This window comes from Acomys russatus, chromosome 2 (assembly GCF_903995435.1).
Source record: "Acomys russatus chromosome 2, mAcoRus1.1, whole genome shotgun sequence".
NCBI classification, from domain to species: Eukaryota; Metazoa; Chordata; class Mammalia; order Rodentia; family Muridae; genus Acomys; species Acomys russatus.
The window spans coordinates 47,504,131-47,523,016 of NC_067138.1; the positions used below are offsets into that span (position 1 = coordinate 47,504,131).

Below are 18,886 nucleotides of genomic sequence, written 5' to 3' on the forward strand. Positions count from 1 at the left end.
AAAAAAAAAAAAAGGAAACACACCTTTGTTATCTTCTCTCCTATCTACTCAAAGTAGTTCTGCCTTTTTGATCCTACGCTTAAATTTAGTTGCTACTGGACCACATGAACCACAACAGCTATAGCTTTAAAAGCATTTTCAGAGATATTTCCTGTTTGAAATTTCCACCTTGTGAGGAAAGCACTGAAAAAAACTTGAAATTCTGCTTCCTAAAGTACAAAAAAAAGAAACAATATGCGGGAAAAACTAAGGGTCTAGCAGTGGCCCTCCCAAGTATATCCTAAAGTGTTAGTTACCTCAGGCCTCCGAGGGCCTTCTCGCCCTGAAGTACATTCCACTTTGATTGTACATTTCTATGTTTGGTTGAGCATTCCACATCACCTATTAAGTTTTCCCTTCTTTGTCTTTCAACAATCTGCCTATACTGACTATACTTACACTTTGCCTAGTTGGCAGGGGCAGACACCTTACCATCACCAGAGACGATGGCTTCATCTCTGCTGTTCTATAAGTGTACTCCAGAAAAGAACTACCTCTTACCTGACTTGAGGAGGCACAGCCACAGTCTCCTGAGTGAGCGGATGGTACTCACCTAATATGGCTCACTGCAAAGCTCAAGGTACAAGAAACAGCTCATCTTCCTGTGTCCTACAGTCCAGCTTACTTTCAATCACCTTAGTCAGGAAGTCTGCCTTCTTAAGGCCACTCAAACAGGGTAACAGCATGTTTCTAGGCCTTATGTGGTGTTAAGAGTAAGGGGAGCTGAGCTTCAGGTGGCCTCTGACCTCCAAGTCACCCCATGTTTACCTTACCATGCTTGCCATTGAAAACAACAGTCTCTTGCCATCCTCCAGTTCATGAAGTAGAGGTGGCATCCTACGGCATTACGGACTCCATGAAATGCTGCAGTGCCTTGGCGCGACAGTCAAGCCTCTTCGCTTTCCTCCTCCTTCTCTGAGTACACCTTTGTTTGCTCAGATATTTTGTTCACTGCTCTCTACCGAAGTTTCCACAGTTCTTTGAGATTCAATTTCCCTGCATCTTCTATCCCTAGGCCACTTCAATCCCAATCAAAAATTTCTATCATAGGCTCAGTGTCTGTGTGCTACAAACACACACCAACTCTTGCTTGACAGCTTCTCGTGAACATTTTAGAGCCAGTTCACATCTGGTTTGCTTTAGCCACACAGTTGTGGCATTGGCACTCTCCGATACAGGTACAACTCCACCCGTGCAGGGGTACAAAATAGCTTCGCTGCTCACAACGGAGGGTCTCCAGGCTCCTCTGCTTTATCCCCACTATTCAACTGATGACCAAGCCCTGAAAAGTTCGCCTCCTAAATAGTCCTTAAACATTTACCTCCTGTCTTCTATCCCCACCTCTCTAGGCTAAGCAACAGCCAGTCTTTATGGTCTGAACCTGAGCAGTGTACTCCAGTGTTTTCCTATTTGACTCCGGGTTCTCCCACAGCCAAAAGCCACCACGGCCCTGACTAGTGTTTCCTAAGTGCCTTTTTACCATGGTTAGGAAACAAGATGTGTACTTCCTACCCTCTCCCTTTCTCCTTCTGAACTTTTCACATCTTTCAGACTCTTAGCTCCACTCCCCAAGAACAGGCCAAGCCATTCCCCATGCTCTGCTTTACATCTGTCATAACACCATGAATCTCTCCTCAGCCAAATGAGCATTCTTGACAGAAAAGAATATTCCTAATGAGAGAGGTGGCAATGCAGAAAGCACCAACAGTGGCGTATGTAAGAAGCAACAGCAGTACAGAAATACTTTCCCCGCACAAACTAAGGCACCAGCCAAGGACAATACAGGCAGTAAACTTTAAACCCCTACCCAGATCTAGCCAATGGACAGAACATTCTCCACAGTTAAGTGGGGAGTGGGGTATGACTTTCACACGAACTCTGGTGCCTCATATTTGACCATGTCCCCTAGAGGGGGAGACCTAGTGGCACTCAGAGGAAGGATAGCAGGTTACCAAGAAGAGACTTGATACCCTATGAGCATATACAGGGGGAGGAAATCCCCCTCAGGAACAGTCATAGGGGAGGAGAATAAGGGGAAAATGGGAGGGAGGGAAGAATGGGAGGATACAAGGGATGGGATAACTACTGAGATGTAACAAGAATAAATTAATAAAAAATTAAAACAAAAACAACAAACAAACAAACAAACAAAAAAAAGAAATACTTTCCCAATTTTTGCCCTGACTTGAGACAAGCGTCACATGGCCAACAAACTCAGTGTGGATTCCTAAGTCACACATGTCATTAGCACTACTTACTGAGTATTGGAAATTATAGAGGGAGGTCAAAAAAAGCTTGCCTCTGTTCTTGTCACCCCCATGCCTACCCATACACAGATAATCATAGCAGAAGAATGAAGTCTTTCCCAGGATGAATCATTCGCACCCCAGACACGCCCTGCTTTGCTTTGGAATAACTGGAATAGTAGTGGGAAAACTTTGCTGGTGACATTGTACCAGACAGTGAACAATGAAATTTATGCACAATATTATACTTCAGTCACATGGTCATGCTATAGAGCACAACAGAGGAATTCCGGGGCTCTATGAAATAAGGCGTACTCCTGAAATAGCCAGTGGTTGGAACAACCCATCTCTGCATTTCTAGCTGCTTCACAGCCATTCCTATGAGGCACACTGCTACACAGGGTAAAAGGGACACTCGGGTAAAGCCAACTGGATCCTGATGACAGCTGCACAGTTTGACATATTTGCTGAGAATTGTTGAACTGAACTATGTACAATGGTGGTGCTTCGATGCACATAGAAATTTAAGGCTGTTTCTTAAGTGTTAAAAGTTGTGAGGAAAAGAAATCAGAAAGATGAATGGAGAGTAGAGGGATGGGGAGGTGGGAAGGCTGCAATTTTAAATAGAAAATGACATTTGAGCAAAGACTTGAAGGTGAGGCACTGAGCCCAGGGATGGACAGATGAACAGCTAGTGCTGCAAGCTGAGAGAACTCTGCACTATGATACACAGGCTCTCAGGGAGAGGGTGGGGATAACAGAGAAGCAAAGGACAAATAACGGAAGTAGCACTAGTTCTTGGAAGAGAGTCTGTTATGTTTTTTTTTTAACAATGAAATAACAAAATTTAACTTAGGTATCAGAGATCACTCTGGCTGCTATTGCGAAGAGTCGATGTGAGACAGAGTGGACTTCCTTTTACAGCAAGTGACAAGGCTTACTGAGGGAAGGAATGGTGGTGGGAAGCCATGATAAACGGTCAGATTCTGTGTACATGCTGAGGGACGTGCCAATCGAACTGCTCAAGTTGTAGGATGTAGGATGGAGTAAGAGAAAGATGAGCAGCGGGGGACATAAGCCCCTAAAGATGGGAAAGAGCTGGAAGAAGTGGATTTGGAGAAAAACGATATCTAAAGCAAGTACAAGGAATTCTGCCACTAAGTTATAGATCACTTAATTTTTTATGTGTTTCTTTTAAATACCACCTTTATGAGCTGAGCATGGTGGCGCATGCCTTTAATCCCAGCATTCGAGGGACAGAGACAGGCAGATATCTGTGAGTTCCAGGTCAATCTGATCTACATAGTGAGTTGCAGGCCATCTGGAGCTACATAGCAAGATTGTGTCTCGAAAACAAAAACAAAGACAAAAGCACTTTCCCTACAAAGTAAGTTCCCTTCTGGCACACTCCCTAAGTGCTTTAGGGAAATGGATGACCGTGCAGAATTCATAAGTACCCACTTAATTCCTTGATTCTCGGCCTTCCTTTTTCTCAGGGGACTACTAAGTCCCTTCCTGTCTTGTGACTCCTTATATTTATAATGACATTAGACTTAATGTGCCTGGAAAGGTCTCACTGCTGGTTCATAAACTTCAAATGAACGTGCGGTGACACCCAATGGCAGCTTCTCACCCCCCAGCAAGTTTCTTAAAAGTAGTGTCGAGGCTGGGGAAGGGTTCACTGAAGAGGGAAGAACATGAGTGACGTCCACAGAGGAACACTTTAAGCAGCTTCATAAGAAGCACCGGATCCAAGGTTAATCTGCTCTGTGATCTGCATCTCAGGAGAAAGACACAACCATGTAGGAAGGTTAAAAAAAAAAAAACCAGCCTCCTTTTCTGTTAAGGCACACCTCCTGACATTTCATGATGTAAAATAGAATCCTTTCCCACACTTCTAAGTGTACTCATCTGTTCTGTTCTATCTTATTTATTCAGTGCATCAGGCTACTGGGCCGTGTGTGGTCATTACTATTAATGCCCAAGTTAGAAACACACATTAGACACGGCAGCTGTGCTGTGGATAGTACTATAATTTGACCCAGATGGCCAAAAAGATGATGTGAGCAGAATGGCTGCTGCTGATCACCTAATGAGAAAGTAGCCTGGAAATCACTGAGGTAGATTACCTTTCTGTTCTCACTCATTGCCTCTTTATTTCCCCTTCGGCTGTCCTTATCACAAACGGAAAAATCCAGCCTAAGCGCCATACTCGCCATTTTACCTGATCTTCTAGAATGGAAAAGTAACCTTAAAAATACAAACATTTCCAGGTCTGAAATGGTGTTCCTCGTGTCAAAATATTCTCCTTCAATGAAAAGACAACATAAAACAAAACAAAAACCAGTAAGCCTGAAAGCCTCCCTGTGAGATGAGTTAACAGTTATTGGTACTTAGCTCAGTACAATGAAAGTCACCACAGTAGTTGGAACAATGATTCAGTGCCCAGCGACAGATAACCATGTAACATCCGCTCTCCCCTCACACAGCCACATTCAAAAAAAAAAAAAAAAAAAAAAAACTTCTAAAAAGTTCCAGTCACCAACATCTCATCAAGTATACTCTTGATAATTTCTGTGAATGTCTGAAATATTTCCTTTCATGAGTGGGCTAATGGCAAGGATTCTTTTTTTCTTAACTGCTTCTCAGTGTTTAATAAGTCTGCATCTCAACTAGTACAGCCACTTTGGAAATCTATCAGGTGCTATCTCAGAAAAATGGGAATAGGGCTTCCTCAAGACCCAGCTATTCCACTCCTTGGAATATACCCAAAAGATGCTCCAGCACACAACAAGAACATTTGTTCAACCATGTTCATAGCAGCCTTATTCATAATAGGCAGAACATGGAAACCGCCTAAGTGTCCCTCAGTAGAAGAATGGATAAAGAAACTGTGGTACATATACACTATGGAATACTACTCAGCTATTAAAAACAAGGAATTCCCGAAATTTGTGGACAAATGGATTGAGCTAGAAATGATCATAATGAGTGAGTTAACCCAGAAGCAGAAAGAGTCAAATGGTATATACTCACTTATATCTGCATACTAGCCCAAGGGGCATGTCCCACGAAAGCCTTCACTTACCAGGAAACTGAGACAGAGGAGAGGACATCCTATTGAGACTCTAGATGAGAGAAGCATAGGAGAATAGCAAAGCAGAAGGATCCAGAGGGTCCTAGAAACCTACAAGAAGGACATTATGATAGGCAGATTTGGGCCCAGGGGTCCCTCTCAAACTAAGGCACCAGCCAAGGACAATACAGGCCGTACACTTTAAACCCCTACCCAGATCTAGCCAATGGACAGAACATTCTCCACAGTTGAGTGGAGAGTGGGATATGACTTTCTCACATACTCTGGTGCCTCATATTTGACCATGTCCCCTGGATGAGGAGACCTGGTGGCACTCAGAGGAAGGATAGCAGGCTACCAAGAAGAGACTTGATACCCTATGAGCATATACAGGGGGAGGAAGTCCCCCTCAGGCACAGTCATAGGGGAGGGAAGTAAGGGGAAAATGGGAGGGAGGGAAGAATGGGAGGATACAAGGGATGGGATAACCATTGAGATGTAACAAGAATAAATTAATAAGAAAAATTCTGCATCTCCTCAAAATGTGATTATTTAAAATATATGGGTTTGAGGCTTTCACAAAATAAAAAGCAAAATACAATCTGATAATTGGAAACTGCTCCCAAAGATGCTGCCGTATCTATCCTATCCCACAGCACTTCACGACCTACCTGATAATCAATGACTCATAACATTTCATCGACTGTGGAGATAACATTCTCCAGCTGGCTTACATAATGCTATATAATCACCATCCATGCAGTAAAACCAAAATAGAAACAGAATAAAAGCCATTTGATTTTATCTCGCACAGAAGCGTGTGTCTTAAAGACCAATCTAATCACCGTTCCAGATAGCATAATGATATTTACATGAATGCTCTCTGTAGCAATCTGTCTGCTAAGTTGTTCAGAAATTTGAGTCGAGAAATAATAACCCGTTTCATATGAAGATGTTAATGACACATGTGACTTCAGACCCCAGAGGGCACCTGGTTACTACTGGCTGTATGAGTATCCAGGGAGCTATGTGACTGGCTTGGCGTATTTTTTTTGTCATTGCTGCTGCTGTTGTTGCTGGTTTTGTTGGTGCTGCTGCTGTTTTTGTCACTGCTGTTGTTGTGAGTCTAAGTGACCAGAAAATAAAGAGGCAGATCTGGTAGCAAGGTGGATCCTGGAGAGGTGGGAATAGGAAACAAGAGTGTCCACAAGCCCTGCAGCACTGAACCACCCAAAACCTCAGGATGAATGGCTGAGGTGATCATAAGTCCCACCGCTGGCTGAGGAGCTATTGGCAGTTAATAGCTACTAGGGGAAGGAGAGTCAGAGTCTTTCAAGGATGCGGTCCCCCAGACGCCACCTGTACTCCAGGAGATGCTCCTGTACCCAAGCACATAACAAGCAATACAAAGTGGACTCTGGGGCTTAAGACAAAAACAATAACAAAACAAAAGAAGTAAAGTCTGGAAGGAAAAGTGGCCAGGAGATGGGAGGCACTAAAGGGGAAGGAATGACGGAGAAACTTCTTCAAAACACAATACGTGCATGTATGAATTTCTCAAGTAATAACAGACAGAAGCTGTGTGAGTGCAAGTCACTGTGCCCAACAGTGTCTCCCAAGTTAGAACTCCTCGTAGAACCATTTGAAGTGTTTCCAATACACAAATGATTCTATACCAATACAGATTCTAACATAATGCATCTAGGGGATCCAGGGACCTTGGGTCATTCTGAAGGTCAGCCTGTCCCCAAATGTCACATGTGACTTCTCTGTAGAATAGCGGCACAGTTCTCTAAAGCAATGCCCAGTCAGAAGTTAAGAGAGCACTGTTATCATAAGGAGTGTATATAAGTTGGTTCCCATGAGCACTAGTGGGAAAGCAACAGGACTCTTCCTTAGTCTAACATAGAGCAAGCAGCAGAGGGTTTGTTCCAAGTCCTGGCAGAGATGGAATTTATCTTGCTCTCCACGCTAGGCCAACTGTGCCCACCCCAGCTTGCCTCTGCCCCCCAAGAACATGACCAGCACGGGGAGGGCTGTGGACTTTGTCCAGGAACCCAAGCAACCAAGGAAGGGAAAGCCTCATTAACTATATATAGCCCTGCCCTATATAGCCTTGACAGTCCAGCAGCAAGTAAATGAATGGCAAAAGGGCCAGCACAGACAGAATAACATGAAATGGAGTAAGAACGGACCTGACAGCTCTGAGAAGGAGTGTGAAGTCAGAAAAGGGAATTCTATGGGAAAGTGATATCATGACACTATGATTCACAAGTGAGAATCTCAGTAAAAAGCCAAGTTAAATGTCACATAGGAAAAGCACAGGCTATGTTGCAAGTTCATCAGATGAGGAAGCCCCATCTGGAGCCGACTGTAAACACCCTCAAGAAATGAGAAACTGACAGGACTTAAAGCCAAAGCCAGTAATCCACACCCAAATAAAACCAGATTGTAGGCAATTCATGTTTTCATAGAGGAGAAACCCAAAATTACTTAGGCTTTGGAATCTCGAAATAAAGTAAAAAGAAAAGAGAAGAGAAAAGACAATCAGCCATGTCAGTTGACGGACATCAGACTAGGAAAGACTAGAGAGAATACAAGGCTAATGTGTTATTTGATTACAGACATCACAGCCTGTGCTGAGAACAGCATATTCAAGTCTCCTTTCACAAAACTGCAGAGAGTAAATGAGGAAGCAAGTCAAAAGAAACTCTACCAAATGAATATCTTCAAATCAGATCTATACCTTGATTTTAAACCTAAATTTCCAAAGCAATAACCATCTCTCCTAGAGAGGAGCTGAAAACACAACCCCTGTCTTCACATTTACGGTAGGCTTTTCACTTACTAGGACCACTTTACAATTTTGGTTGTTTGTGTATTTGACATAAACAGATGATCCACACTCCTGTCTTCTTGGCTCCAATCTTAACCACAATCCTCACCCCCACTACAATTAACATATACTACATAATTGTAAGAAATACTTTTTTGCCAGGCATTCTTGTACAGACTTTTAATACCAGTACTGGGCAGGCAGATCTTTTTGAGTTCTGGATCAGCCTGATCTATCTAGTGAGCTCCACGTCAGCCAGGGCTGCATAATAAGACTCTGTCTCAAAAAAAAAAAAAAAAAAAAAAAAAAAAAAAAAAAAAAAAAAAAAAAAAAATCTATAAAAATATTTATTTGTAAAAAGATGCTTATTTATGTTTTATTTTTTATTTATGTGTGTGAGTGTTTTGTCTACATGTGTATATGTGTACCAGCTGAATGTCTGGTGCCCTCAGAGGCCAGAATCTCCTGAATCTAGTGTTACAGACAGTTGTGGTACACTTTACAGGTGCTATGAATCAAACCCAGGGCCTCTGAAAGAGCAACAAGTACTTTTAATCACTGAGTCATCTCTCTAGCCCCAACCCCAACCCTTTTTTTCTTTGAAACAAGATCTATGTATCTCAGATGATCTCAAACTCACTACATAGGCAAGGTTGATCTTGAACTTCTGATATCCCTGACTCTGGAGTGGTGGAATTGCAGGCAGACACCACCACCTAATTAGGTAGTACTGGGGATTGAATTCAAGGCACCAAATATGCTAGGCAAACATTCTAACAACTGAGCAACATCCCCAGCCCCAAAGAATCAGTCTTTATCATTAACAACTTCCTACAGCTTTCTTAGATTAGCTACATAAACTGTTACTTTAAAACTCCAGAAAACATATATGAATGAAACTGTAACATTTGCAAAACCCTGAAATAAACATATGCACACATGCACACCAGATAAAGGCAGAGCACATGTGACGCAAGAGATTATCTTTATGTTAGAGACATGCTTCATCATCCACCAAAGGATGAAAGCAAAACATGGCTTGCCCTGTGGGTCCCTCAAATGTTCTTAGCAATCACTACTACAAAAGTCACAGTGTGCTGGGTTGCTAGCAGATCACACTATTGTCTGGATTGACCTCAAGCTCATAAACTGGCAATAACCTTGAAAAAGTCAAGACACACTAGCCCCATTTGCATTCCTAGGTGAATAAGACCGAAATGGTGTGTAAAATGCAGAAAAATTACCCTGCCACCTTCAAGGATGAGGGATTCATGGCTATAGGGCTGGTAAAAAAGAAAGAAAGAAAGAAAGAAAGAAAGAAAGAAAGAAAGAAAGAAAGAAAGAAAGAAAGAAAGAAAGCAGTGATGCAGAAAGAATGGCAAACCTAACTAGAAAGCATTCTCTGTGATCCTGAGCCTTGAAAGAAAACGTGAGGACTTTTCCTCTTTGAGTTGGAAAGTGTTTGACCTTCTCACAAATTTTACGTAATTCGGCATGAAAGGAAAAATGTAAACAACCAGAGCCCAAGTCACAGAAAGGAAACTGTATCTACCAGGCATTTCTGTGGTTTTTAAGATGGGGACCCATCAAGGGCTCTTGCAATAATCCCCTAGTGGTACCCACTGATAAGAAAGTCGGCCTTCTCTTCTTTTCCCAGGAGAACTGGGTGTAGCTCTAGCAACCGTACAACAGACCAGATCAGCGAGCCACATCACTATGCAGAGAGGACAATGCCATCAACCCCAGGACCCACTCCTCTCCCTAGGAGGTCACTAGGAGAGCCCACCAAAGCTCAGTTCCTCTCCCAGAGACAGCACTCACTCTTCAGACTCAGGCATTTCTTACAAGGTGCATGAGATTTAAGAGTAATCCACCTGAATCTGAAGGGTAGAGGAAGGCACTGGGAAAGGGAAGGGGTGGATAAGTACTGGCTTTTTCTGTGTGCCAGGGGTTGTCTTAGATGTTTCACCACATATTTACACATAATTTGAGGACAGCCCTGTGATATGCTTCCAGAGTGTTCTTTAGATGCAGCTGTTAGGACTTTAACCCTTAAAACATCTTGAGGTCAGACCTTTGAGAGATAAGTAAGATAAAATGAGATTATTAGCAGTCTTGAGGGAGAGAGAGAGAGACAGACAGACAGACAGACAGACAAACAGACAGAGACAGAGAGAACAGACAGACAGACCCTGGAACTAGTGTGCTTGCTCTGCCACGCCATGTGATGACAGGGTAGGGTGCAACAAGAAGGGCCTCACTGGATTTAGGTACCAGGCTGTTGGACTTGCTAATTTCTAAAACCATTAATTAAAGAGATCATGATTCTTTGCACACTGCTACTCTGCTATATTCCATTATAGCAATGAAGAAGAAGAAGAAGAAGACGAGGTGGAAGAGGAAGAGGAGGAGGAGGAGGAGGAGGAAGGGGGGTGGAACACAGATTAGGATAACCTATAATGTAAGTGACAGAAATCCCGTTGTAAATGCAAAAAAAAAAAAAAAAATTGAGACCCAGAAGGGATGTCACTTGATTGTAACTCTCAGAGCCAAAAAGTATCAGATTTAGTACTGAAATCCATGCTTTAAGCCTATGTTCTGGTTGTGTCATCCTACCTTGCACTGTCAACAGTAAGACTAAAATAATAAATAATACAGCTTCCAGGTAATGATTTCAAATAAGGCATCAGAATTTGTCATAAAAAAAAAATTGCAGAATGCCTCCTCCACTGCTCTTATTGTCTGTGCCATTGGCATCAAACTTGTTCCCACTGAAGCAATCAGCGAGAACGGAACTCCTCATTCCATCAGTTTCCTGCGTGTCAAATTGGCTGCTCTGTCAGGGTGGGGAAGAGGGGGGTGGTCCTGCTTCTAAGTTGCTGGGGCTGGCTCATCTGAGATGGAAAGTGGAGTGGATTATGCCTCAAATAAATATGTAGAAGAACATTAAGAATCCGTGAAAACTGCCAAAGGTTTTCTTTCCTCATTTAAAAACAGTCTTATTGGACCAGGGATTCCAACTTTATGAAAGAAAAAGCTATTTTAGACAGATGTACATCTCATGTGCTTTGTCCATATGTGTAGCTAATGCGCTTCCAAGTCGAGGTTGTAAAACTGTAACTTTATTATTCAGGTTTTTTTTTTTCCAAAACTTCACCAAAATTTATAGAGCCATCTGGGTGAATTGAGTTAAATTAAATGTATCAGCGCTCTGCAGCATGCCTATAAAATAAGGCAGGAACAAAACAAACAAACAAGCAAAAAAGTAAGAATAATAAGGGGAAGGCAGTGCTTCTTCCTGCTCAGCAATTTGAGGGGTAATGACTTTTGCAAGGCAGGTCTGAGAATAAAGAACCGAGCTAGACATGCCAAGACCAGGAAAAAGAGGAACGGAGTTAATTCCATTTGTTAATTCCCAATAAAAGAAAGTACGACATTCTGGGGCAAATTCTGAAACCAAACTCCGCAAACTGGAAGAAATGTTGAAATAAAAGCATGGAGAGAGAAACAGCTCAAGCTATCTCCACTGCCCCCAAAAAGCCTAGTTTACTAACAGGCTCTCTGTGAGATTAGCTCAGAATACTTTACTTTCCTCAACAAGGGCATCTATGAAGGGAAACAGATCATATGGGCTTATACTGTGCTTTATGGAAATTAAAGTCCCTCCAACTTAGACTGAATCCCTGTCCCATGTCCAAAACTCCAGCTTTAAATGGCATTTTCTATTTTCTTTAATCCTGGCAGCTCTCATAGCCAGTCGTGGATGCAGTACTTTAATCCATGTATAACATCCACCGGCCATCACTCATCTTTCAGATCTCCCACTCAAGTACCCTATAAAAATGATTATCCAACTAGGATCAAAACAGGCATTTACTTGTCACAAAAGGATTCCTTCTAGATTTGAACAAAACTATTCTAATTCTTGTAGAAAACAGAGACAAAGAGGCTACCATGTAACTTACATTTCTGCGTCCTTGTCCCACAGATGAGATGTGCCTCTATCAAAAATGCATCAAACATTACAATCTTTATCTGAAGGGCCAGTCAGTAAGGACGTGCTTGCTTTGGACAGGCACGAGGCCTTGAATCTGGAACCTGAACATTCATATTTAAAAAAAAAAAAAAAAAAGTCAAAGCAGCACACTCACACAAGCCCACTGGGAAGGTGAAAATAATAGTAGGACCCATGGGGCTTGCCACACAGCCTTCCTGAACTGGTAAGCTACAAGGGCAGTGGCACACCTTCTCTCAAAAACAACGGCAGGTGGGGAATGATTGGGGAAGACCTCTGACCTACATGTATACACCATACACTTGCACCACACCTGTACACAGAAGCACACATGAACATGTACAGACACCCACACACTCACACATTCAAACACACACACACACACACACACACACACACACACACACACACACAATTTATGTGTAAAAGCACCCAAATCTGTGATTCTCCTAGAAGAAAATATTAGATTTCATTATCTACTTTACCAGAATCTCTTATTGCCTTTATGAAAAATAATCTGCTTACTTCTTCACTTTCATTGATTTCATATAAAATATCTGTATATACTCTTTTCTCATTTTCACTTGGCTCATGTGCTGATCAAATTCACCCTGCTTCCACCAGATTCACGCCCTTCCTACTCTCCCAACTTTATATCCTCTTTAAAAAAAGAAAAAGTCAAAGTACAGTTTGTGTCCCTGTATGCTCTTGGGCAGGAAAGCAGCATCATGAAGGAAATTAGGTGCCAGCCACTCTGTGTAAACCTACAGACTTATCATAATAGTGGACAGGCAAAACTGTTCAGAGCTTTCACAGGAGTGAGTAGTATACACCCTGGATTGTCCTCCAAGTCTACAATGCCTCTCCTGGTCTCTTTCAGCAACATGTCTTCCATCCTGTTCCCTCTTCTTGTTGCATTTGATTGCGGCCACATGTTTCTTTCCCTAGCTTTTACCATCCCTTCATGTCCAATGAGCTCAGCACTCTCAGCTCTTACTAGCACTATCCTCTAACTCAAACTTGCCAACCTGACATTCTGGCAGAGCCTCTCACCTTTTAATCAGTCAAAAGAACTGCATTTATATAACCAAACCCAGCCATCAACCCTACAGAAGGACTGAGCTAATTAATCTCCACTGTCAGACCTTTTTTAATCAATTTTTATTATGTTTCTTTTTAACATATACATTTATATCATTACACATGAATAAAATATTCTACATATAGCAGGAAGAACCATGAGACAATCAAGAATTATATAAATGTTACATTCATAGTGATTTGGCTATTTGTATTTGGCAAACTTAAAGTAAATATCTTTCCTATCTTGTTAAATCTAAAATTCTAGATGTAAATCAATATCTATCATATCTCATCTCTATTAACTTAGAACATCTATCTTGATCTAAAGAAATCTTAACCCCTAACAAAATAAGCTTAATTGTAAGACTAAACTATCTGGTCTTCAACCCAAATAGAGACTTGGGAAGGAATAAAACTTAAATATCTGAGTGAGCTGTAAGTGCAGGTTACCAGCTTCTAAAATCAAAAAATGACTGAGACAACTTACTGCCTGAACAGTCACCCGACACTCTTTATAAGGTTGGAGCATCATCTTCAGACTTCTGGCCCAACATATCTGACAGACATGTTTGCAAGGCAGGAACTATTGAGGACTTGCTTACCCTGTCTTGGCAGAGTTTGACTGTTGACTCTGCCTGCATCCAAGCTTGCCCATTTTTAGGCAGAATTCTCACTGTGGCAGAAACAAGGACATTTTGCCCAGTGTCTTGTTTGCCACATTTGAAGCCAACTCCATAAGGAAGTTCCTTGATGCTCATCATCTTCTTTGAGGTAGGCTGGGTGTTGGCTGGAGTTAACCTGTCTTGTTGTCAATGAATCTTTAGAATAATAAAAACATCTTTAAATGCCATATTCTGTAGGTCTCTGGGGTTTTGAAGACCTTTTTAAAAACTATTTTACTTCACATAAATATAGAATGACATCTATCTGTTAGACCTAGGATATATATTCTTGTGATAAAATTAGATTAGTATTTGGCATTACCATGATTTGTTCAATTGACAATTAGCCTGTATACTTAATTAGCCTAAGTAGGCTGCAGCATCACTTTAACAAAAAGTTTCCCCATGTCTATGCTTCAGTGGAGTCTTGTGTAAGGGGTGCTGATGCTGTGGGACAAGCGAAGGGCTTTAGTCATGGAATACATTCTATCACAAAGACAAATTCCCAGCCTAGAATAGCACAGTTCTACTGCACACTTAACACATAACTGTCTCAATTTTATAATTATGTATATTATGTATATCCTATAACCTCAACTAGGTAACTGAGTACAATGGGAGTGCAATGTGCAAAGAAAAGTTAATGGTTTAAATTTTTCTTTCATTGTTCAAGTTTTATAATCTTTATCTATAAAATGAAAATAAGATGCCACTTCATAAGGACATTGTAAGTCCAACAGTGCAAAGTAGCTTGTACACAGAAGGGTGCTCAAAGTGATGCCTCTGGGAGCAACATAAATGTGTGTTCTGAGTCCTCAAGGAGAAGAGATGAAGAGAAGACTTTGTTAGAACATCCTTTGACACCTTGCAGTATTCTGTGGTGGGTTTTAGCTAATTACTTACTGCCTTAATTGGAAATATGCTTTGAAAACTTCACAGTGCTCCCCCTTTTAAGCAAGATTTTACTTCTCCTCATTCTGCAATAAGAAGTAAAAGAGGCTGGTTCCAGGACCTTCACGAATGCAAAGTATGTGGATGCTGGTCCCTTGTCCCATAGCATTTGCATACAACCTATACAAATGCTTTCATATTTTAAATACCTCCAGATACTTCTAACATCTAATATAATGCCAGTGCCATGTAAACAGTTGTTATTGACTAGTGAATACTGACAAGAGAAGTCTCACATGTTCCATATAGACAGAATTCTTTTCCAGGTAATTCTGTTCTGCAGCCTGCTCATGGAACCTATGGATACAGATGGCCAATCACATTCAACTGACTTTCTATATACCTCTTAGCCCTGTATCAAGAAAAGAACAAGCCAAGGATTTAAGACACTTCAAACTGTAAATGCTTTTTATTTCAACATATTCAAAATTTCCACCAGAGAGCATCTTTTTGTTTGTTTGTTTGTTTTTTCATTTTTGTTTTTTTAAGGCAAATTTTGTTTATATACTATAGTTACATTTTACAACATTTATCTTATTAGTTGGGCCAAATTTACAACTAAAATAACAAGTTCCTGGAAGACTAAACAGAACCCAGTGGTAAACTGGATTAGTAGCTCAGTTCTTTGCTTTTTCATTTTTGAGACACAGTTTCTCTGTGCAGCCTTGATTGTTCTGAAGCTCACTCTGTAGACCAGGCTGATCTCAGAGATCCACTTGTTTCTGCCTCTCAAGTGCTGGGATAAAAGGCATTCGCCACCACCAACCAACTAACATGACAACATTTTATACTCCTCTTCTTCTCTGAGGCATTACAGGAGAAAGAGAGAGGCAGGAAATCTCAGAAACAAACCTATACCTGCAGATTTAAGAATGGATGCAGAAATCTGGGTGTGGTGGTACACACCTTTGATCTCAGCACTCAGGAGGCAGAGGCAGGTAGATGAGTTCCAGGACAGCCTCTACATAGCGAGTTCCAGGACACCCAAGACTATGTAGAGAAAACCTTTATCAAAAAGAAAAGAAAGAAAGAAAAAGAAAAGCAAACAATCAAACAAAAAGAATGAGTGTAGAACATTTATTGAAAATGCCTGGTCACTTTCATAAAAAATGTACTAGTTCACATCATAGAAGTGGGTGAGACCCCAGCATTTTTAATGTGGTCCTCACAGATTTTTTTTTCTTTTTTTAAAGTAACGTGTGCACATGCACAGAGAGAGAGAGAGAGAGAGAGAGAGAGAGAGAGAGAGAGAGAGAGAGAGAGAGAGAGAGAGAGAGAGAGAGAGCGCGAGCGCGCAGGGGGTTGCTTTCCTTGAAAATCTGGTACATTATTCCCAGCTGGCTTTATCCTCTCCTTAATCCTCACTTTCAGACCCCTCCCCCCTCCAAGAAGTTTTAATGGAAAAAGGTATGGGTACAAATAAGTTCTTCCTACACATCAGCTCTGACCTCCTACAAGGTTTGAATCTTGAACGCCTCAGCTGTATGTCGAGAGCAATGGCTTGACTGTACAGGGACTGTGCGGATCCAGAAGGAAATAAATGGGAAGTGCTTTCTGGAGTATGATGTCAAGTGTTCCCCCGTGGCCTGTAATCTCTCATTACTTGGCTTCCTCTTCCTCATGTTACTAATGCCATTTGACATGGCTCAAGGTCTAAACTAAAGAATGTCATCTGTTGCCCTTACTCCACTTAACAAGAGGTAGGAAAAATGGACGGCTATTAAAAGAAAGCAAAGTGAATTGCTGAATGCCACTGGTTCCTTACTAAGCCATTCTGTGTGTAATGAAAGAATGAAATTAATGCAAAGTATAATCACTGCACTGCCGGAGACTCCAAGCTCACCCACTAAACATCTGAGGGGAAAAAGAGAAAAGGGGGGAGGTTGTCCCTAGTCACCCCAGGTACTAAGGGCTTCTGTGAAACCAGGTTTCTGGTGCCGTTCATGGGCCTCATTTTAGGAAAGTGTTCTTCCATACTTCAGAAGAAAACAAAATTTTAACATGAGCTCTAAAAGCTGAGATTCTGGGACAGTATGCTAGGACAGGCATGTCATGTTTACCTCCACCAACATATGGATGGAGCTACAACTTCTAATAAATCAATTAAATTGAAAGATGGGACTTCACAAACGAGCGGAGGCAATGAAAAGTGCCCTTAACACTGCAATGGACACAGAAATGTCAGAAATCCTCTTTGTCAAGAATGCCATCTATACTATTACCTTAGAAATTGAAAAAGCGCTGTTACTGTTCTGGTCAATTTACATTAGAAGAGCTTCCTGCTGTGGGTGCCACAATAAAATCATCTGCTTTTACTGTTAATGTAATAAAAGTAAAATGCAAAACAGAACTGGAAATCGAGGAAAAGGGCAGCTTTTAAATTCGATTTATTTTAAGATCATCAAAATGGGAGTAAATTATAATGCAACTCACAATCTGTTGATGGGTCCTTTTTTTTTAAACGCATATTGTGTAGACCATTGTCACTTTTTTTTTTAAGTTGAATGAAACCAGTGTCTGAACACAAATTAACGACTGCCAAGTTGCTACCAGGTCCTCAATGTACATATTTTTTTAATCAAAATAAATAGGATTTAAGAAACCATTTCTTCCCATCTATGTCCCAAGGCTGATGTTTAAAACAAGTCTCCTTGGTAACCAGGAAGCATAGTGCTTACGGGTTGGGGGAGGGGGTGGCAACTCTAGGTAGGTAGAATAAGTAACCGGAGTAGTAATTGATCCCTCTAGACGACGCCAGCAGAGGCTGCATCCCCTGTAATGCAACTCCAGGTTTCCCGGGGTAGGGCACATCCGCAGCCTCCCACCTTCTCCCTTGGGTCTGCAGGCACTAATTCCGAACCCGTCATGAGGAGACTGGCTTACCCGATCGGGGAGAGCGATCTGCTGGGCTTGATACCCAAGGGGGCCGGCGGGCACCTGGCTGTCTCCGAAGCAGAGCTCTCCGCTTTCTCCCTCGACTCTCAGGAAAACTGCAGCAGCTAGGTCCGGCCCGCCCGGGCTGCAGCAGTGATGATCGCGCGCTCTGGCTTGTGTGGAAGCGGGCGGGTGTGCGCGCTCCCCCGCGCGCTCCCGAAGTCCCGCGGGGAAACTGTGTCCGCGGAAAGAGAAAGCCTGCCAAGCCCCGCTCTCCCCTTCCAGCCGCCGGCCTCCAGCCACCAGCCACCACTTGCAGCCGCTCCGCCCTCCTGCCGCTGCGCGCTCCCGCCCCGCCGGGCCGCCCGCGACACGCGCGCTCCCCGGAAGTTCCCCCCCCCCCCTTCTCCGCGCTCCCGCACCTGAGCCTCCTGCCTCGGGTCGCACGCACAGCATGCAAGCTCCTAGAAGCCTCTGTGGCTACGCGCCAGACTGCAACCCTGAATCCTGGTGCCAGCACACCCAGGGCTGGAAGCGATTGAGCCTGCAGGTTCCACCTATACTAGGAGCGCACTCCCTTGTTCCTAACCTGGCTGACTTGTTCAGATGTCCTAGCCCAAAAGGGCCTGCTGTGGCCTTCTGAGAATTTATGTTAACACACCTTTGAGGACAAATGTGGAGCAACTTTTTAAGAAACCATAGCGGGCACAGGTAGACTGATGTCCTGAATCTAGTGGAAGAGGGAAAGTATTTGATTACTACTAATCAGAAATAAAATCATTGACACCACTGTTGAATTACCAGGATGGCATACTTTGCTGGTCACTGTATCTTTTCTGTGAACACGCTAAGACACTCCCTTTTCCACGCACTGGAGATAGGCAAAGAGGCCTTGATCAGTTTTGAGGAATTCACTAACATTATTCTCAAACCAATGGCTCAGCGATTGTTTTCCACTTTTGTTCCCACAAACACAAAAGATGTGTTTGGGCCCCCATGACCCATCTGCCTCAGCGCTTTAACCCCATGATTTTTGATTGGGACTTCAGGGTGCCGACTCAACAACACTCTTGGACACCAGAGTAGGTGCAGGATGAAAAAAAT

The 18,886-nt window shown here is 42.4% G+C and overlaps 1 protein-coding gene across 4 annotated transcripts in view; it reads right to left on the reverse strand.

Moving 5' to 3' along the window:
• Positions 1 to 18,080, reverse strand: part of Klhl32 (kelch like family member 32) — a 230,474-nt gene extending 212,394 nt beyond the window's left edge. For all 4 annotated transcript variants that reach the window (XM_051160928.1, XM_051160908.1, XM_051160918.1 and 1 more), the window contains exon 1: positions 17,792 to 18,080. The gene's annotated coding sequence lies outside the window, so the exon portion shown is untranslated. The remainder of the gene's footprint in view (positions 1 to 17,791) is intronic.
• Between the last annotated feature and the right edge of the window lie 806 nt (positions 18,081 to 18,886).